Source organism: Chinchilla lanigera, unplaced genomic scaffold (genome assembly GCF_000276665.1).
Source record: "Chinchilla lanigera isolate Chin_1 unplaced genomic scaffold, ChiLan1.0 scaffold00070, whole genome shotgun sequence".
Lineage (NCBI taxonomy): Eukaryota > Metazoa > Chordata > Mammalia > Rodentia > Chinchillidae > Chinchilla > Chinchilla lanigera.
Window position 1 is genome coordinate 1,563,301 of NW_004955471.1, and position 22,754 is coordinate 1,586,054.

General features: G+C 41.2%; 1 protein-coding gene across 3 annotated transcripts in view; it reads right to left on the bottom strand.

Annotated features, from left to right (window-relative positions):
* Il15 (interleukin 15) overlaps positions 1-20,619 on the bottom strand; it is an 87,568-nt gene extending 66,949 nt beyond the window's left edge. The window contains exon 1 of one of the 3 annotated variants that reach the window (XM_013522919.1): positions 18,620-20,619. The gene's annotated coding sequence lies outside the window, so the exon portion shown is untranslated. Of the gene's footprint in view, positions 1-18,134 lie in introns of all 3 variants that reach the window. The other 2 variants (XM_005400860.2, XM_005400859.2) reach the window with 2 other exon arrangements.
* Positions 20,620-22,754: the final 2,135 nt, after the last annotated feature.

The following is a 22,754-nucleotide window of genomic DNA, read 5'->3' on the forward strand; positions in this document are numbered from 1 at the left end:
CTCCAGTTGTACAGCACAGCTCTATGGGCAATTACATTAAACGTCTGCTGGGGCCACAAATATTTCTATAGAGGTAGAATCTCACTTCAACATGTTGTATAAAGAATCTCACTTCAGCATGTTGTATAAACTACAAGCCACTGTACTTCACATAAGCTACCATTTTTCTATTCTTCACTAAAATATTAAAATTTTCAAAATCATAGCTTATGAAACACTGGAATTGAAGACTCCTTCATGAAATATAGAGACTCACTGCCCTTTACAGAACTGTGGAATCAGCTGACAGCCTGGAGACTTGGGCCCTGGTCTTAGTTCTGTCTTGAGTAGCTACTTAACCTCAGTGAGCTATGTAATCTTATGTCTGTAAACCTCAGTTATCTTAAATAAAAGATTAGATTGAGGGTGTCTAAAGTCCTGCCTAGGGCCTATGTAGCACCTATAAAGGTCGATACTGACTATCTGAACATTACTAAATTCATCTGTTATATATATTTCAGCAGCAGCAAATTGAACACCCCCGAGAATTTCTCTGATCCAATCACTTAAATTTCCCAGAATAAAAGAAACAGCACAGAAATTAAATGTGTGTCTATTTTCACACAGAGAGGTTGTTATGGTTTATGTCTGTGTGTCCCCCCAAAGCCTCATGAGGCCATGGGGCAGGCTTTTAGAGTTTGATTATGGTTGTGAGAGCTACACCTGCCCGGGGGTGGACAGTTTGCATATGTAAGGGAGGGGAAGAGGGTGCTTCTGGCCATTTCCTCCCTTTTGGTGCTAGTTGCTTTTGCTGTGTTCTGCCACCATGAGATGTAGCTCTCTGCAATGTGCCACTCTGCCTTGTAATCTGCCAAGTAGGGACTGAAACTTCCACAAACTGTAAGCGAAATAAACCTTTCCTTCCTTAATTTTGGGCATCAGGTATTTTGTCCCAGCAACAAGAGAAAAGTAACCAAGACAGAATTTGGTACCAGAGGAGTGGGGTCGTTGCTGTGACTGTATCTGACCATGTGGTTCAAGAGCCTTTGGAAATGGCTTGTGGGAAGTGTTTGGAAAGGTTTGGAGATGTCGCCTGAAAGAGAAGCGCTAGAATGCCTTCAGCTGTTTTGTTTGGGAGATTCTGGTCAGAGCTCAGAAGATGAGAAGGCTAATAGAAATCGTGCTGGTAAAGACCAGGTTTCGGAGGTTTCTGCCGGGAAAAAGGACTGCGTTGGTTGTTAGACTCCAGATGATGTGTGTTATGGCTTGGCAAAAAGTTTGTCTGCATTTTGCTCATGTCCAGAGACTTTGCCTAAGACTGAGATTAAGGGTGGCAGCAGACTGATTAATCTGGCAAAAGAAATATCAAGGCAGTCAAACATTGGGGCAGTGGCATGGCTATTGTTGGGGGCTTTTAGCCAGATTTATATTGAGAATCAAGAACAAAGAGCCCAGCAGGATGATTTAAAATGTGAGTTTGGCCAGAAAGGAAAGTCCACTAAAGCTGTGGACTGCAAAGGTAGAGCTGAGGAGATCTCTATTCCTGAGAAGGAACAGGAGAATAGAAAAGATGGCCTAAGGGCATCACAAGAAGCAGCAAGTCTCCACCCTTTGCAGCCTCAAAACTGCAAAGGTGAAAGACCTTGCCTTGAGGAGAAAGCTGCTGAGTGCCATGTTCCAGAATGGCTGCGGCAGTCACACCAGGTTCCAGAATGGTGGCAGCAGAGAGGATCTGCTCCTCAGAAGTGGATTCAGAGTGCCCAGCAATCCAGGCACTCGACCCCTGTAGCCAAGAGAGAGGAAAACTTGGCTACTGCTCCAGCTGGCAGCAGACCTTGGCATCATCCACATGGCCCTGGCTTTAAGTGCATGGAGAATGCACGAGTTCTGAGGTTTAAGAGGCTTCCACCCAGATTTCAAAAGAAGACCTGGGAGGCCAGGCAGTGTGCCCGTGAGAGGGCAGTGTGTGAGGCTGTGAGTGTGAAGCAAAAGGTGCCCTGGAGACCTCAGAAGTTTAGAAAAGCCAGGACCGTGGATTATCTGAGGAAAGCTGAAAGGAGGGAGCAAAGCAGGCCTAAGAGAGAAGTCGTGGAAGCTGTAACCACCAGAAGCACCATAGGGGTGGACTCATGCAAGCCCTTTGGAGCTCACAATGTGCCACTGTTTGCTTCAGATGCTGATCATAGAACTACAGGACATAATGTTAGCCCTGCTGGATTTTGGACTTGCTTTGGTCCCAATGCTCTGTGTCCCCCTGTTTGTACCTTTTGGAGTGGTACTGCTTATTTTGTGCCATTAAATGTTGGAAGTGTTTAACTTTTCATTTGTACAGGGGCTCACAGCTAAGAGTTTGCCTTACATCTTGCAGGAGACTTGGGACTTGGACTGTTCAGCAATGCTGAAACTGTTAAGACTTTGGCAACTCTTGCAAATGGACTAAATGCTGTTTGTATAAAGGGATGGGCATGAGTCTTTGGGGGACCAGGGGTGGAATGTTATGGTTTATGTCTGTGTGTCCCCCTAAAGCCTCATGCAGCCATGGGGCAGGCTTTTAAAGTTTGATTATGGGTGTGAGAGCTGCACCCCCCCTGGGGTGGATAGTTTGCATATGTAAGGGAGGGGAAGAGGGTGCTTCTGGCCATTTCCTCCCTTTTGGTGCTAGTTGCTTTTGCTGTGTTCTGCCACCATGAGCTGTAGCTCTCTGCCATGTGCCACTCTGCCTTATAATCTGCCAAGTAGGGACTGAAACCTCCACACACTGTAAGCGAAATAAACCCTTCCTTCCTTAATTTTGGGCATCAGGTATTTTGTCCCAGCAATGAGAGAAAAGTAACCAAGACAGAGGTAAAACTCAGGTTTAAGAATCTGTTTTGGATCCCCATTTTAATTCTTCACTGGGAGTTCATCCAGTTAACAGCAGGATAAAGAATATATTATAACACTTTCCCACACTAACCTCAGTTTCAAAACATGTCTAATTTCTGTCAAAATCTGTAACATGTTTGGGAGTTATACCTCTGTATGTATTGATTATATATAAAGGTCAGTTTTTATAGGTTTTGAGTATTTTACATTTCACATCTTAGGTCTACCTTTATGTTATGCTACTGTCAACTTGGTCAGTGTTATGGTTTACATTGAGAATTTCCCCCAAACCCTCATGCACTCAGAGGCAGGCTTTTAGAAAGTGAGTAGACCATGAGGGCCCTAAACTCATCCATGGATTCTTCCATGGTGAGTTCAGTGCTTAGAGTATGCTTTTGAAAGGTATGTCCTGGTAGGAGGTGGGTCACTGGGGATATGGTCTAGAAAGGTGTATCACCCTCCCTAGCTTCTCATGATTCTCTCATTTCTTCCTGTGCACCATGATGTAAGTAGCTTTTCTTCACCAAACCCTTCCACCATGTCTTTTTGCCTTGGAGCCAGCAGACCACGGCCTGAAACCATGAGTCAAAAGAAACCTCTCCCAGTCTAAGTTGCAGATGCCAGCTACTGTGTCCCAGCAATGAGAAAGTAGCTAAGACAAATGGTTCAGAATTCAACTACATATGAGAAAGTAACTAAGACAAATGGTTTGGAATTCAACTACATATGAGAAAGTAACTAAGGCAAATGGTTTGGAATTTAGCTACTGAATTAGTAAGATATTCTTCTGGGTCTGTCTGCATGGGTCATGGAGATGTGACTTTGAGCTCTAGGTCTAGTCACTGGCCCCTTCTTCTCCAGCAATATTCTCCTCTCTGCTTTCCTACAAGAGAGAACTAAGAAACTCTGCTCTACTATACCTTCCCACTATGATTTTCCTGCCTTAGAAGAAGCAGACCATGGACTGAATCCACTGAAACTGTAAGATAAATTCATCCTCTCTGAAGTTACGCATGTCAGGTACTTTGCCACTGAACAGGAAAGCCAACTAATATACTAGTCTATACCATCATTACCACCAACAAAATACTATAAAAATGCAATTGGCTCTGCTGCACTTAATTCCAAACAGCCATTTTCTGAGTAAGAATAATAAAACAACCCTACCAACAAGTGCCCTGAAAAATTCTTCATCTCACTCATTGTAGTTCAATTACTTTTTGCACTGAAGGAGTTTAGAGGATGGGAGTTTCATGATCTCCTTTATACCAACAGAAAAGATGCCACACTCTTGCTTTTGCCCTTGGAACATAGTGAAGTACTCAGTTAAAATGAAGTGTTATCATTCTCCTTACCTTTAATTTTCTTTAAATATTATACCAGTTCCTCTATCTTCATCATCCCTTAAAGTTAACAGAAATTGTTTTCAAATTTTTGTATTAAATTTAATGTTTACTACAGATAATTTTCACAGACATTTTAGAGCTAGTTTTGGAAATCTCATCTGTTCTTACAAGAGCTTGATACCAGTATGATCTTTTTGCACATCATGGACATTATCCTCATAGGACACAATCCTTTCTTAAACCATGATGGATGGCAGTGAGTGTGTTCCAGCTGGGGGAGGTAATATGATTTTACTCTTGTCTTATGTTAGCTCACATTTTATTTAGTAAGGCAAAGTACTATTGACATGTTTTTGAAATCTGTTTGTCAACCTTGCTAAACTATCATTATAGTAGTAGTCTATTAATTTGCATGCCTTTCATCTATAAATGATATTTTATACCCTCTTATCTAAACTTGGTACTTCTTAATTGCACCAAAGAGATACTGGCTTCTATGTGAAGAGTGCAGACTCTATAAAGAGCCCTAGTTTCTACTACTTCCTAACTGGGATCCCTGAGCAAGTCCCCTTACTTGTGGTGCTTCAGTTTACTCACGGGAGAAGTAGGGAGCAAGGGCCTCTAGTTGGGGAGAGTTAAACACATTAAAGTCCTTGGCACTGTGGATGACAATGAGCATTGACTATTGGAATTTTAATCGAATAAAGTTAAAAGTGAGAGATACCTAAACCAAGCACCCAGGTTTAGGATAATATTCCCAGAGAAAACATTAGCTGAGACCTATGGAGCAGCTGAGTCAGAAAAAAGAGATACTGATGAAACCGTGCACTCCCCATGTGGGCAGTTTGCCCCAGTATCTTGCTATGAAAGAAAGCATGGTGTATTTAAAGAGCAGAAAACAACTCAACACAGGCAGTACTCAGTTTTATATATAAAAATAGTAATTGTTCTAGTAGATAATAAATTACTGGATATTACCACGGTTGGCTCCTTGCACCCATTACAGTACCTGGCAGAGAGCCATGTATGGAAAAAATGATTAATAAAGATTTCCTATTGCTTAGCAGTGCTTCTGGGCCACGGTTAGCCTTCCTTGACTAATAATCTTAGTCTGGAACCCATGCTTTATAAACTGTAGTAGTTGAAAGTAGTGTGCCTTGAAATAAGAATGGTCAAAGTTTACAAGATAACTAAGATACCACCAAGTCAAGTAAGTCATCGGCAATACCACTTGTATCAAGATTCACAGGCCAACTAGAACAAAGGTCTTATTTTTCAGGAGCTGAGTCTAAAAGTAGAAAACATATCATTTATTCCGGTATTTGGGTTCACAGCCAATTTAGAAGTGACATGCTTTCACGACTATACATTTCTTCCCATGAGTTCTCAGAAGAAGAGTAACTAAATGAATTTTATTCCATCAAGACTGCCAGTTTCATAAATCAGAATTGAGGAAACAGAAGGACTTCTGTTTGGAGGAATTTAGAGAACAGGGTATGTCTTGGTGCAATTTCCTCTCATTTACTGGAGCATTTACTTTGCAATAACAAAATTAGCTGCTTCATAATAAAACTCATGCAAAATATTAAACAACCCTTGGTTCATGGATATTTTTCTTTTGCTTTGTTTTCAGTTTTTAAAAAGCCTGGGTGATGGTAGGCCTCTCAGAAAATTTATTTCCCTTTTTAAACTGACAATAAGCAATATGCTAGGGAGATTTCCCAACAGCCATGTGATCGTGGGTAAATTACTTTTAGGGAAATCTAGCTAATCTCCATTTCTTAGAACTTTATTTTATTTAACCCACCACCAACAAGGGATATGGCTGGGGATATAGCTCAGGAGCGCAAGAGCCTGCCTGGCAAGTGCGAGGTTCTGAGTTCGATTCCCAGTACCACAAAAAAGGGATAGTTTAAGAACAGAAAAAATATAAATTTGTGTCAGGCAAGTGGCAGGCTCACAAGGACTCTGTGTTTTCCAAACCTCAGCCCTTCCACCTCTACCACCAAAATTCTGTGTTATTATCTCCTGCACTCACCAAGAAGAGAAAATGACCATGAACATAATATAAGTCAAGATGGTTCAATATTACAGAGAGGATCACACAAGTTCTCATTCAGTAGAGTGGGAGCAAAAGAAAGATATGGTCAATATCTCCAGAGGACAGGGTGGGAGGTAATCTGGAGGAAACTTCACAGAGGAAGCAACTATATATATAAAAATGGGCACAAAAGAATAAGCATGTGGCAGATGTAAAATTCCCCCCTAGGAGCAACAGGTGGGGCAGGAAATCATAGGCAATCAAGAATGTAAGAAGCAGCCAGACATGATGGTAGGCACTGGCTGGGAGCCTGAGGCAGGAGGACTGTACGTTTGAACCTAGCCTGGGCAACTTAGGAAAGAAATAAAACCCTGTCTCAAAATAAACAAACAAACCGGCAAACCTAAAGAGCCAAGGATGTAGCTCAGTGTACCTGGGTTCAATTCTCAGCATTGGAAATAAAAATAGGTGAAGCATCCCATTCGCCTTTGGAGACATGGGAGCTGGTCAACCCTTTCTTGAAGACTTTCCCTGAATATTCCCTCTCTTTGGTACCTAGCTCAGTGGTTGTCTCTCTGATCATCTTATGTGATCCCAAATCATCTGTACACACTTATGCCTACTGGGGAAATTGCTTGACAACTGGCTTTAATCAATAGTTATTTACTTATTTACCCACAAGCCAAAATATCTTATAGCAATAACTGCACCAGCCTCTAATCCAGCACTGCTAATGACTTATAGCATATTTCAGTTTCATGTTCCAATCTTATCTCAGTCATTGGTTTCATCCATTTCCTCCACTTCATTCTATGCTTTACCTATAACCTATATCTGTTCCTGATGTATTTGGTTTTTTTGTCTCTCATTATCATCTTGAAGTCCCCAGATTCTTCTCTGTGCTTTGGGCCTACCACTGCATCAAGGCCAGTCAAAGGCTGAGAAAGTGCCTACCCAGTCTGGGCACTCAAAAACATTGGTCTCTGAAGGAAACGACTCAATCAATGAATGAGATACATTACCAAAATTGATTTTCCTTGAAAATAGCTCATCTTTCTATTCCCCATTAGTTTTAATAGTTTTCTATTCCTCAGCAGTCATCCACCCATTCATCCACTCAGCAAACATTTATTAAAAACTACTGTGTGCCAAGAACTGACAGATTTGGGGCATATAGAAATGAAGAAAATAACAAAATTATATGATCTACTGTAGTTCCTGTCCTATTGGGAAAAGGCAGTGTAAAACAAAAATACGTAAAACATATACAAGTCCATAGTTCCTTACCTGAATACCTTAGAACAAAAGGAGCTCTAAAAGCTGAAAGTTTTTCCTTAATTCACTGGTTAAAAAAACATAAACTGAACTGGTATAAGACTATTTATGAGTTGTATTTAATTTTACTTTTGATGCAACTTCTCTGTACTTGATGTGTGCTATAGAGTAAAGGCATTTTACATTGTAAGCAACTAAAATCTGAAAAAAAAGTCCATGTTTCCAAAATGTATTTGATGTAAGAGTCTGGATGAGGTAGTCCCAACACGGTGATGCATCACACAGTGATTGTGTCTGGAGAAGAGCCAAAGCGGGGCATGGAGCTGGGAGGGCAAGCTGAAGTACACCCATCAGGGAAACCTTCATGAGCAAGGTGCTATTTGAAGCAGATCTGGAAGGAGGTAAGGGAGAATGAACCATATCTGAGAAAAGAGCAAATTCAAAGCTTAGCAAATTCAAAGATACGCAGACAAAAACATAGCACTAGGGTTGATGCATGGAAGAGTTGTCGGTGTGACTGAATCAGTGACCTAAGGAAGCAGCAGTAGATGAGGTAAGACAGGTACAGATCACCCAGGGACACCTGGGCCACTATGACAGAATTTGGCTTTCATCATATGATGAAAGGGAAAAGGAAGGTTTTGAATCAAGGGATGGCACAACCTGACTCATCACATCTGAGGCAGATAATCTCCAAAAATATCTACCATAAACTTATGCTCTCCTTCTATGAATATGTACAACACTCTGCCCATAAAGAAGTGGGTCTCTGCGCTCTCTCCTTGAACAGGAGATGGCCTTACGGCTTGCTTTTCCCAAAAGATGACACAGCTGTGACACTGTGGGAATTCAACTCCCAGACCTTCAGAGCTTGCAGCTCCTACTTTCTGACAGAAAGTGCATACTCTGTTAGAGTCTGACAGCCCCAAGACAATCCTGCCATGAAGAAACCCAGTTCAGCCATGTGGAAAGGCCATGTCTAGAAGAAGCAAGGAGTCCAGGTGACAGACATGCTCCGGGTCCCGTGTGTATAACCCAGTATCTCCATTGAGTTATTCCAGCTGAAGATGCAGACATTGTGCAGTAGAGAAAAATCATCACTACTTTGCTTTGTCCAAATTTTTAAGTTTGAGAGAATAAAATTGTTCTTATTGCACACTACTAGGTTTGGGGGTAGTTGATTGCATAGTAGTTTTAATTACTGATGCCAAAATACATATGAGATCAGGTGGTGGGCAAACACTTGAAGAGATGCAAGGTGCTCAGGGAAGGCTGGAAAAACAGTGATGAAATTGTTACTGGTGACTGGTGAGAGAGCAACTCATGTTTTATTGGGGCAAGAGGTCAGCAGTCTGTGGCATACAATAACATAGAAGAAAACAAACTTGTGACAGTGACAACTGTCTTCATAGGTGCCTAAAATTAACAACAGGAAGATAACTAAATGAGAGTGCAAGTAGAACTAGAGGGAAAATTTAACCCAATATTTACTTTGTAGGAAAATAAAACATGCTCATTCTGGTCTGTGCAGGCAGCAAAAGGTACTTGAAAAAGGAAGTGATCTCAGGGCAAAGATCAAATCCAACACCTACAATGTGTTCTCAGGTAAAAAACCACATCAAGTGTGGATCTGAAAGACCTTTTATTAAGACCTGGGAAGTTCTAAAGTAGAAGCTTTAGACCTTGTCAACTAGTCAAGGGCCTCATACAAACCTCAAGGGCTTCTACAGCACTCTGACTTGTAGGCAAAGTAAAGAGAAGCCAGTCTCAAGAGCTTTGTGTGTGTATTCTACCTAACGGAATGAATGTCAATAAAATTCAAAGGAACCCCCCAAAGTTCTAAAGAGATCTGAACTTAAAAACAAAAAACAGAAGATCAATAGCTAAACAAAAAGCAATGTAAGAGTAAGAAACAGGCCACTCAATTGCAAATTCCTTTCTCTTGGGAGAGAAAGTGTCAGAGGACATAAAGTCTAAAAAGTGAAGTTAAAAACCCTGGAGAACAATTTCCTAGGGAATGGTCTGAGCCTTCATCAGAACATCTTTTCTTTCCAGAGCAGGAAGAACTGGGAACACATACCTGACTGCATTTAGAATGGCAGCAAATAGACAAATATGGCTTCTCTTTTCTTATTTTTGCATGGTACTGCCTAGAGCAACTGTCCTAGCTTCACCTTACCATTGTATTTGGGGCCAGGAAAAGGTGTCAAAATGCATCTTTCTAGTTCATAATATCAGGACCCAAGAAACAGTGCCAGAGAAATCCTACCCATATAGGTAGATCTTACAGATATTATTTAGATGCTTTAAGTTTGAGGTTGATCCCATAATGAGATAATCTACAAGGAAGCTGTGAAAGTCAGCCACAGCTATTGTTTGGATATTGATTGTTCTCCAGAGGCTAATGTGTTAAAGGCTTTGCTACGGAATCTGGCACTACTGCAGAGAAGTGGTAGAACTTTTAAGAAGGTGGCAGAAGTTGGGAGCATGCCCTTGAAGGGACTCTGGGACCCTGGACCCTTCTCTCTTCTTTAATTCCTGGTAACAATGAGGTGAGCAGTTTCCTCTTGCATCTGTTCCTCCAATACGTGGCCTCACCACAGGTTCAAAAGCAATACAACCAACTGACTATGGACTGCAACCTCCCAAACCATGAGCCAAAATAAAGTACCTTTCTTTGTTGCTAATTACCTCAGGTATTTTGTTACAGTGATGGAAAGCCGATTAATATAGTCATCACTTAAGTCCACCTAGCTGAAACTCATACAATGAAAATGAAGCACAAATTTGCCACTTGGAGAGGCTACGTGAGAGGCCAATGTCAGGGCCAGCAATTAGCTTTCAGCTGTTCTAGCAGAGATGCCAAACAGGAGAATGAAGACTTCTCTGGTGTGTTCTTCCAAGCAACCTGTGTGGAGCCAACCAGCTGAATGCAGTTTAAAGTGCAGAGCCATAACAAATTATCAAGTTCTGGGCTTTGAAAAGCCATTGAGTTCTGGGAGGTTGTTTGTTTTGTTCTTGTTTTGTGGTGGTCATTTTTACTCTATCAACAGATAAGTGGAACAGTGTGGCCAGTATGTTGTGAACAAGCTAGAGTAGGAGCAGAGCCAAGTACAGCAGCAGACTGACCACCACCTCTTGCAGTAATACTGCAAGACATGGACCTGGCTGGCAGTAGGACACGGGTAGGAGACTCATAGGTGGGGTCTATTTTAGGGGCTTAGCTAAATGACTTGGTAGCAATCCAATGTGGTCATAAGAAAAGATACGTTAAGGACAACTCTAAGATTGACTGATTAAGTGATTATGCACCTTAAAGACTAACTGCCACGAAGTAAGATGGGGAAGACAGTAGAGGAGACAGAAGAGTGACATCAGGAATCCAATGAGTTTAGACATCTAATCGGAAATGCTGGGTAGACCTTGGATATAAATCTGCAATTTGAGGGAGAGGCTACAGCTAGAGAGATAGATATGTAAATAATCAGCATAAAGGCATGAAAACCCAGGAGAGCAAATGAAATCATAGAGGGAATGAATACAGACAAAGGCCTAAGGACTGAGCATTCAAACTGTCCTGTATTTATAGATTAAGTGCAGAAAGGAACTCGCAGAAAAGAGACTGAATTAGTTGCTGGGAAGTGAAAAGGAAATAAGAACAGAAGAGCTGCCTGGATGCCAAAGTGAAGAATTCTCAGGTTCTTCTGAAAGGGCTCAGAGGAAAAGAATCAAGAACTGGCTGCTGGTGTTAGCCAGTGTGGAGATACTTGGTATCTACACAAGTGCACTGTCAGGGAACTGGTGGGGATGACATCCTGCCTGGTTCAGGAAAGAATGGGAGGGAAGAGATTTCAGATAGAGGCTGAAGTTAACTTTGAAGGTATTATTTTAGAATGTGGGCTGAGAAAACTAAATGGTAGTGGAAAGAAACACAGGAGAAAAACACGAGGTTTTTTTTTTTTCTTAATCGCTGGAATTATTGTATAGCTACATGGTAATGGGAATGACTGATTACAGAGAGAAGGAAGAAGTGACGGAGAGAGAATTACTAGGGCTTTTGAGCAGATAAGGGAATGAGGCTTCACACATGAAGTAACTGGATGGGTTTTCAGCTGGTTTCTCTACCTCTAATTTGTCTTTTTCTTCAATAAATTCTCCCCAAACTAATTTTCCTGAAATACCATTGTAAGGACATTAGTCTAATATTTTTTTTGCAAGATTGTTTATATCTCTCCTACCTCCATTACCTTTTGCCACTTAGCAGTTCAAATTTGAATAATCTGATTAGTTTTCATTAAAATCAATACAAATCATTAATGTGACTAGCTCTCTGCTAGATACATAGGACACACTTGTCTTTATTTAAAATGTAAGTGTAGGGGCAGATACATAAAAAATAAATATGCACATGTAATCCAAGCTATTCCAGAAGCTGAGACAGGGGAAACCTGCATTTGAGGCTAGCCTGGGAAATTTAGCAGGACTCTGTCTCAAAATAAATGACAAAAAGAGGTAGGGATGTTGCTTAGCGCAAAGACCCAACATTTAATTCCTGGTGCAGAAAAAAAAAATATATATAGACACACAAGATATTATAAGGGAATGTATATGGCACCAAATAAATTCATAAAAGGATACAGCAGAACTCTGTGTGAGGAGTAAACAGAGACAGCAAAAGCCAAAGAGAGTGGGGAGTTTTGAACAAGACCCCTGAAGGCTGACAAGAAAAGACAAAGGTGTGCAGAACCAAGAGGCCTAGGAGAGGAGCGGAGATGGACACGCAGTCTCCCCCAGTCCCTGTGGAAACTCCTTCCACAAGAGCAGAGCAGGTTCTTTAGCACTCCCCACCCTGCTCTCCACACTTTGCCTTAAGCATAATAAGCCAAGATAATCCAGAATCCAAGGGATAGGTTGAACTAGATCAGAGATCTCTCAACTGAAGAGCAAACACCCACGGGCTACCCCACCAAGGCAGTATGTGGGCAGAGCTCTAAGGGAACCACACTCCACACCCACTTCTTCCATGGGAACCCCTCTTTCTCAGTGATATGTCTAATGTGCCTGAGAAAACAGATTTCTAAGCAGTTCTTCCACACTTCCTCTTTTGTATTAACCCTTTCCCTACTGCTTCCCAAAAGAAAGAGAAGTCTCTCTCCCATCCAGAATCTCACCAGACACCCTGTCTCACTTAGGCAGTGCTGTGAGGCAATTTCAAAGGCTGACACAAAAGAAAAATTTAATCAAAGCACTGATAGTGAGCGTACGTACTTGTATAACACACAGTTCGAATACAGTTTCAGTTGTACTCCTACTAATTATCAAAAGTTAAAGGGTTATTTTGATTGGGTACTGCTCATATTTAAAATTACATAATAAAGAATAACTTTTAACAATAAAATTATTTTAAAAACTTAAATTTTAATTTATATACTTATTTTTATGGTAGGAGAATAAGGAAAACAAAAACATGGAAAATATATTATAAAACCCCTCACTGTAAAATGTTTAATTCAATAAGAATTATTTGAAAATTTTAGAAGGAAGTGCCAATGGGGTGCAGGGGCTACTTTACTTCTCAAATTTCAATTTTAAAAAACTATGCAAGATGCCCATGCAGGGAAAGAATAACTGAGGATCTAGTACTGTCTCCGAGTTTGTTTGTATGCTAAAATGATTAATAGCGTTTCTTCCCCTCTCCCTCCAATCTTCTCATTAACATATATTCTCCTTTGAGGTCCATTTTCAGTTTCCACTCCTGCATTTAGCAAAATAATTTCTATCACTTTTTTGATCTTATTGGTAACCTGTCAAGCCTTGGAAGAACCATTAGCATTGGGAGAAGACACAACTGACAATGCATTCAAACTCTGGTTTCCACTTTTATGTGGTCTTATACAGTCCTCTCCCCTTGCAATAAACCACTACAAAGCAAGTACATCTAAACACCTTGCCTTGCTGGGTGTGGGGGCACCCACCTCTAATCCCAGCACTCGGGAAGCTGAGGCAAGAGGATTATTGTGAGTTCGAGGCCAGCCTGTTCTACAAAGTGAGCTCAAGGCTGGCCTGGACTGCATAGCAAGACTCTGTCTCAAAAAGACAAAATTTTTTAAAAATATCAAATACCTTGCTTTCAGACACCAACTGTGAACAAATAATACTGTTGAACTTAACTGAGCTCAATAGCCTCTTATTTCCTATTTCTGATTTCAGCACTGAAGAAACTTTGCATACGAGAAACCCAAATTATACAGAGCAAAATAAAGGCTGACAGGAAGCAGGGAAACCAATCTTTCTCAGGTGGAAAAGGGATCAAGAGATGGAGGGAGAGGGAGGGAAGGAAAGGAAATGGGAGGGTAAAGTAAGATGCACTGTGTACATGGACCAACTCCACAGCACAAATGTAAACACGGTGTACCGCAACACAGATCAATGAAAAGATAAAGTACTTGAAAAAGGATATTGTTCTTAACATAAAGCAAGCTAATAAACAGCATTATATCACCTCAAATGAGAGCCAGCCTCTATTTCATGGCAAGAATATGGGTATTTTATTTTCTGTTATACTGTACCCCTGACTTTCCCTAGAAAAGAAAACATGAGATCTGACTTGGTTACTTTTCTCTTGCTGCTGAGATAAAATACCCAACACCCAAAATTAAGGAAGGAAAGGTTTATTTAGCTCACAGTTTGTGCAGGTTTCAGTAGGTAATCAGCTGGTTCCAAGGCAGGGTGGAATGGTGCAGGGGCAACAGTTCAGGGTGAAAGAAGACAGCAAAAGCAACAAAAGCAGAAGCGGGGGTGGGGGTGGGGGTTCTTTTCTTCCCTTGTACTGCAAGTAACCACCAGCCCTAGGGTGGGTGTAGCACTCACTTCACCTCTGTGCCTCTTGTACAAACTCAGGATGTTTACAAAGTGAAGACTTTGACACCCTGCTGAGACGCTTAAACTTCTAAACTTCTCAAACTGACACAATGAACAACATTTTAGAGTGGTAAAGGCATGTCCTTTACACCCTGGGATGTAGAAGTGCCAGTTACTTAGGCTTCTAGAGTTCTCAAGTTGACACTATGTGTCAACCATTACAAGATCCAAAAAAAGAAAAGAGAGAAAGAGGGAATTAACTTTGAAATCAAAATAAATCTCAGCAGTGTCTTGCTAGGAATTCCTCATCCAAATGAAACTGCATGCAGGAATCTTTTTTCTTTTTTAACAGTCAGGATTAAAACATAATGGTTATTATAACTCAGTGAGATCATGCAGACAAAATACTGGCATGGTGCCTGAAACACAGCACTGTAGCACTTCACGGAACTTTCAGATTCATGTTAAGTTCCTCCTAGAATGATATTGCTAATAACAATAATTGCTACTTCAGTTTCTCTTTCAAGATTTCTTGGTTGCCCCTGTCCTCTTATTCATCATAGTCTGGAAACAGAATAAAAAGTATCCTCTATATCTGTCCCCAGCTGTTAACAAGTGATATGTGCCATGTATGAATACATATGTACACACATGCATACATATGTACCTATATAAGATACATACATATTATGTATATATATATATATACTTGATAATTAGTGAGCTTTACCATCAAATGATGAATTACATTCCACTACTCATTTAATCTACAAATTCTCTTAGCACCTCTGTAGAATTTTCCATCCAACCAATTCAATAGGATAGCAGCAAGCATGTAAGAAATATTCAGTCTCAGTATGCTTATGTAATTACTGTTTTGACTGCATAAGTAATCTGAGAACTAACAACTAAAGTTGAGCCAGAGAAAGAAGTTGGTTTCTTGGCGATGGTACCACAATAGAGCTTTCTGAAATGGGGGGTTCCCAAATAGTTAACTGAAGTTTCAACACAATAGAGAGTCTGTCCTGCTGATTGCTCCAAGACTTCTGGCATTCTACTTTGACAGACAGATACAGATATATGAAGATGTGGTTAAAAATGTATACATTTAAAAAAATATTACAGTAAAAGACATAATACCATTAATCCCCCTCAGAATATTCACCTTCCCATGGAACACTTTTATCTACTGTGCTTAATGTTTCCTGAAGCCCTTCTGGAAGGCTTCTTTCATGAGTGTCTTTAGTTGCTCTGTGGGGATGTAGTGAATGGACTCAAGATGTTCATCTTTCATGGTCATTTTGACTTTCGGGCACAGCCAAAAGTGCCGTGGGGGGAAGATCCATGAGCAAGGTGGATGAGGACACACTATAATGTTTCTAACCAGCCTTGCTTTCCACTGGATAGCACTCAGTAGCAGCAGTCACTGTATACTTGGTATACATACCTCATAAAAGCACTCATGAAAGAGACCTCCCAATACTGCTTCTGAAAGTGTCATGCATAATAGGATATGTATATTTGAAACAAGGGGAAGTATTTTAAAGGGAATTAATGGTCACGTGTCATTTAAGGTAATAATGTCTTAAAATTTAAACATTCACTGTATATTTTGATCACTCCACGTACAGCTCAGTTCAAATTTGCACAGTATTTGCCAAACAGCAGAAACTGATTCAAATAATACAAATGCTTTCATACGCAGACCATAGAAGAAATTTTCCAAGGAACCAAACGCATACAGATATGAATGTGAATATTATTTGATTATAAAGATAACCTTAAGTATGTAATTAATTATGTCTATTACCTAAATACCATATGAGCATTACTTTAAAGCCAACATTTTAGCATTATAACATTGCCTCAAGGTGAAATTACTCTCACTGTCAAATTATAGAAAATGTTTCAATAGGAATAATATCATCTTTTAAAAATACCCTCATATCATCTTTTAAAAATACCCAAATACCAGGAATCTTAAACTTGTCTAACTCGGACAGGTTTAACCTAGTTGAACCAACTTTCTAACTCTATGGTCTTGGGAAAGTTACTTCATTACTTTATACATCAATTTCCTCATCTATAAAATCCAAACTCTATCACATGTTCATTTTCATGATTTTTGAAATGCACACAGAAAACAATGTTTGGTATATAAGAACTCAATAATGTTGGTAATTATTCACAGTATTTGAAGAGATTTCTATCTCTATATCATCATTAAATGCCCGTCAAGAGAACAGTTACATAATAAACGGAACTTAACAGAAAACTCTAGGAGAAATGGGAAGAAAAGGACAGTTTTCTAAGTTATAAAAATTTTAACTGTATGGGTTAAAAATGTATTAAAAGCAGAAACTCAGAACTCCTTTTACAGCCTTTCTAAAATCCCTCTCAGGCCGCAAACCTGAGTTGAAGAAATCCAAGGTGTAAAACTTTCAGCTTCCAAACTCTATTTCAGTAAACTGGAAAACATTGTTTCTCTCCCCTCTCCACAGTTGACAAGCACAATTTACTGATAAACATTGTAGCTTGTAATACAACTGCTGACATTTGCTACATTAGTTGCAGAGATTAAAACAAAATCTACTTAAAAAGCAGAACTATAGTTTCAAATCAGATTCTAGAGCTGCCACTCCAAATCATCAGGTGGCTGTGACCCAAAATCCTCCAGAATACTCAGCCTATTAGAAGCCATGAGTCTACAGTCAATTAACCCTTTTTTTTCACTGTTGCAAGACAGATAATACAGCAGCAGAAGCCCTTCTAACTGAAACTCTGCTAGGACAAAACACAGAAAAACAAACAAGGACATGACACTGAGACAGTGATAAGCAACCTTAAGAACTTTCTAATGTTTCTTCAAGTAAAACTTCAGCTTCTCCTTCACTAAAAAAAATCTAAGATAGTTATTGCTTTGTCCTCAGTTCTTTTTATACATCTTGATGTTCTTTCCCTTGTACTCTCTCCCTCTGTATACTACGTCCACTATTTTGCTTTTTAAGGCAATGACAGGGGCTTAATCTTTAACGTGCTCTGTTCCTTGATGATTTCATCAGACCCAAGAGATCTGTCTACTTGGCAGCCTCTCGACAACAAGACGCAGTAGCCCAACCCGCGGCTTTCTAATGTCTAACACTAACACAAGCATTCAGCCAAGTCAGTAACACTGAAAATCTAAGAATGCCCACCACTTGCACGCAGAGCCACATCAGTACCATCGTATTAGAAAGCAGGTTTTACAAAAATCTATTGGACAATAGCTGGTTACAACCACTTTGCTTCCAGGTCCACCTTCTGACTCATCCTGTTTAAGAGGCTATTATTAGCCTCCTTCAAGAATTACTTGCCTTTACCAATCCTTTGAAGTTACTGTAGTTTTAAATGCATGGAATTACATCACTTAAATCCAAGTGAATTGTATACTTTTGCAATATGCGGTCGCAATAAGACTTAAAGCAATTAACTGGATTTTCTAAAGCCCCGTTCAATTAGAGCTATTTCAGTACAATGCGCCCGCATTTCTTCCAAGCTGTTCTGGTGCTCTGATAACTGCTTGTCTAAGAGAAAGCTGCTTGTGCTTGTGCGGAGTTATGGCTAAGGCAGACCCAGGCCTGCTTGCCAAGCACTGAGCATTCCTACACATTTCTCTCCCTAGAAGACCTGTCCGGATCAAAGAACGGCGTAATTTGATTTTGCAAAAAGCAGCAACTACAGCGAGTTTGAGAGAGCTCAGAGGGGAAGCGAGCGGGGAGCTGCGGTACCTTTCTTGACTTCTCTGAGCTTGACTCAGTTCAAAACTCCGCTCTCAGGGCTGCCAGACCAAGTCTTCTTGGAAACCCGCGCGCGGCGAGGGCAGCGGGGCGCACGTCGCGTCGCTCACCCTCTGCCACCCTTTGCGGGTCCGAGGCGGGCGGGGCGCAAAGCGCTGTCACCGCGGTGCGCCGCGGGGAGCGCCGAGAGCGCAGCGCACGCGAGACGCGCGCCGGGGCGCACAGGGACCCGCAGTCTGCGCCCGGGCAGAAGCGCGAGGATGAGGCGGAGAGGCCACCAGCGAAATAAAGGGTCGGAAGGGGAAGAAAAAAAAAAAAACCTCTGCACGCAGGCAATCAAAAATTGAAGTGCTGGTCAAAGAGGGCGGGACGGCCTGTCTGGGCGTCAGCTTGTGAAGAGAAATGGGTGCGAAGCAGCGGAGTCGGGAGGGGCCCTGCGCGGACGCATTCGGGGAAAACTCCAACTCCAGAACTACCTGCACCGCCCCTCTCCGAGCGGAGAAGTTGAGCCCCGTACCTCCATGGAGTTCTGTAGCCCGCGCAACCCGACCCGGGGCCAGGGCTTCGACAGCGGCGAGCGGCTCAGCTGGGATCCCCGCCCCTCGCCGCCTTCCACCCTGGGAGTCCCACCCCCCAGTGAAAAGAAAGTGAAACAGAAAGAGCCGGGGCGAGGCGAAGATAAACACCTCCAGCGAGGCCGGGGGAGGGGGAGGACAGCGCGCTCCCGGGCGGCTGCCCCAGGTGTCCTCAGGAGCCCCGCGGGTTTCTGCCACTTCCTGACCTTGGCACGCAGAACCTGAAGGGCGAGAGAGCAAGTCATGAGCGCCAGGCCTGCCTCTCTGGGCCGCCAGCCACCGGCCTCGCTGCCGCTTCCCCAGACACCTGCGAAGAATTCGCACGGAAAAGGAGAGGGGTGGCCTGCGGACAGAGACCGTAATCACGGGTGGCACCGCCTGGGAGCCTTCCCCAGCAAAGCCTGGCGCCTCGGGAGCGGGCTGTACCCGGAGGAAAGGGGAAAAGACTGGACTCAGGATGGGCCGCTGCTCCAGACCTGCACTTTGGCCCAGCTTGAAGGCTGGAAGAAGGAAGTCTGTGAATTCCTTTAACACATCTAGGTGACTGATCTGTCCAAGGCAGTTGGGAAGGACAGTGGACTTGCAAGAGATGTACCTCGCTGGGGTCACTTTTCCAGGCTAATGCACAGGCAACTGTGATACATACACGTAGCCCCAGTTAGATGGGACCCGGAAATGTGGTATGTTCCAGCTGGAAGATAGGACTGAGTTTTTGAGACTGATCTGCATGCTAGGCACAGTCAGCGGCCAAGGCTTTTCCTGGCCGATTTTGAAAGCACCTGGGAGAGTCTGGCAGGGATGTGACTCACTCAAAATCCCTAGCGAACTAGTGGACAATGCATTCCAAAACATTTGAGTTAAGGCACAAGGCAATCACAATTCTTGGAGCTTAAAAATGTTGCTGTTTGATGTGTATTATTACATAAATAAGATAAAAATAAAGCAAAAATTTGTAGACGTTGTTAAATATAATTTGTTGTCAAATTTCACATGAAATCATTTCTTTTTCTGAAATTTGCAATGTGTTTTCCATAAATGTAACCTTTCCCTTATCGTTTTATATTTGAAATTAAAACAGGTAGACTTTTTATGATAAGCACTTCAAACTTTAGTCACATCAACAAAATCCGGGGAAAACCATTCAGAATTTTTCTATAGCTGAAAGTCATATTTAAAGAAATGAAGAAGACAAGCTTTCCCATCCGTATCAAAGTTGAATTTTCGGGTCATGATGCCGAGGGATCGCCAGCCACTCAGATCTTTGCCCGGCAATTACGTTGAAGCTCGGATGTGCAGAATGAGCGTGCTGAGAGGAGGTCTGCAGTCGGGTTGGATACCATCGCAGAGATACAACCCTTTGGAAGAACTTAGGAAGAAAGAGATCAGGGAAAGTAGACCTGGGGCGTCAGCCCCAGCATGGACCACTGTAGAGCTTCTTGGATTCTGCAAGGACAATTCTTCTCTCTCCTTTGACCTCTTTATGAATGGGTGCTATGTGTACTACAGCTGATATAAGAAGTCATTGTCCAGACAGTAAGGCACTTCATGGGCCACGCTCAGCACCACTTAGCAGGATCTCATACTGCCACGGCCGAAGGACTCACCACCTCCCTTGTGCAGCTCCTCCTGCTCCGTGCAGAAGCGCTCCAGAAAGCTACTCCCAGCCAAAGCTCACTAGCTGATGGGCTCCAGCCCTGTTGGCTTCAGCAAGACTGAGGGGCATCAGTGTCTGACAGCACAGTTTTAAGCCGTTGGAGCCACTTCAGTGAATTAAACCTCCTGAGTTGCCAGGGATGTTTCCCAACACTGCGAGACTGATAGCAACAATCTTTGCAGGCTGAGCTTGGAAGAACAAGTGTAAGAATAATAAAATTGGCCTATAATTATTGATTCGACTTCTAATGCAGTATGTTATGGAACAATGCGCTCTATGATATATAAAGCATTTAGTCAGATTAGGGAGGTTAACATAAATCTCAATAAAACGACACGGAAAATTATTATAACCACTGGATATGCCTTGCTCTACGACTTGCCTCCCAAATATGTAGGTCGAATTTGTTTTCTTAATTACAGAACAAAAAAAAGAGGAATCTATGAATTAGTTATGAGTGCCTGGAATGCAGTGAAGTTAGGTTTGTAGCATCATCTGTTTTTGCCGCATTACACTCAAACAGAGAAGCCTAATGTATGCAGTTTTTGTTTTCAGTTCCCACAGGCTGTTTGGCAAGATACTGAAAATTATTCACACCAATGAGCAAGTAAATTCCACTGCATAAATTAAAAGCAAAGACCAAGATTGATGAAAAAATTTGAAACAGCCTTAAGATGACTAATAAAACTGCAATGTGAGAAGTAAAAAATTAACTAAACCTCACAGAAGTGGCCATAATAATCTCAAAGAATAAACAATAAAATCATTTTTTCATATTATAAACATTCCTGATACCTGATTTTTTTTCAAAGACAATGCCAGGTGAACAGCTGCCCTTAAAATCAATTACTAATATATGTTTTCTCTTGCTTTTGAGAAGGAGTTAAATGTTAGCTGATCTAATTTAGAGTTCAAAGTCCATGACTGTGGCCTTATTTACTGTCTTCTTAAGATTAAATCACAAGCCAAGACCAAGTTGATCCTTTGGTCTTTGGAAAATATAACCTACCTGAGATCTCTACGCTTTCCATTTGAGATAAGGTGTGCTTGAAGTGGGTGTAACCTTGCTTCTTTTCTCTTGGTGCTCCTGGCAATAGAGGAATCCACTTGCTCTGAGAGATTTCTCAGGATTTCAAAAGATTCTGCCGTTGTTACTTTTTCAGAGGTGCACCAACATTAGCTTTTATTTCTACAGTTCTTACACTGCCTCCCTGGTGCAATTCTAAGCACTGATTTTTTATTTTTCATCTTTATTTTGATTGTACACATTTGTAGGGTGACATTGAGCTATTTGAGATATGTAAGGAATGGAAGCACAAATATTAATTCATTCTGTATTCACAGCAGTGCTATGAGTGATAAGCCACTGTTATATCCATTTTATGAATGGAGAAACCACGGCCCAGGGAGATATTTCTTTTTATATCTTTTCTGTGATGCTGGGGGAAGAGAGATGTTTTACCTGCCTCAGATCACAGGGCAACTGACTCAGTTAACAAGGACTTGAACTCAAATAGTCTGGCTTGAGAACACACGTCTGTATAGTCCGCTGCCTCTAAATTACCATCCATATTCTGCTGCTTCTATAACAAAGGGGTTATTCAGAAAGAAGCTATTGTATGCTACAAGGTGATTTTAGCCACCGCCATAAAGGAAACTCATCAGTTGCTTGAATTTCTGTTTCCCGATCTCAGTGTGTTCGGTAATGAAGCTGCACTGGGTATTGAAGCCCATCTACTAACAGGCTGTTTGAATAAAGTAACTGAAAACTAGAAGAGCACTGTTGCAGGTTTTAAATCCAGCGGTGGACCTATTGTGGCTAGTTCCTGACTAAAGATGTGTGATTTTGTGTAAGCTCACTGTCTGAATACACCCATGGCTAAGAAGGAGAAGACAACTGGTTTCAAGCTGCAGATGACTTAAAACAATAATAACATACTTAATTTAAAAATACACACACTCTTAAATGCATTGGTACCTAGTAAGAAGGAGGAGGGGTTTTAAAAGGAATGAGATAAATATAAGGGCTAACAATACTTTTCTAGATAGACTTTTAAAGTTGACTTTATCCATCAAAATTAGTTTGAAAAATTTAATTACCTACTTAGTTTTATATAATATGAGAATATATTGTAGACATGAACAATATGAACTGATTTTGTTGGCACTTATTTCAATGACAAATTGTAAAAACAATTGTATTTTTCTATTGTATATGCTTGTGACATGCACATAGATCTTTAATTAGTTCTGTGATGAAATTTGTCCATTTTTACAATACATAACTTTAACAGAAGGATGTAAGCGAAAGTATCAAAGTCATATCTGTCTCAACATTAGAAGTTGAACTGACACTGATTTTGACCATGTGGTATGCAGCTA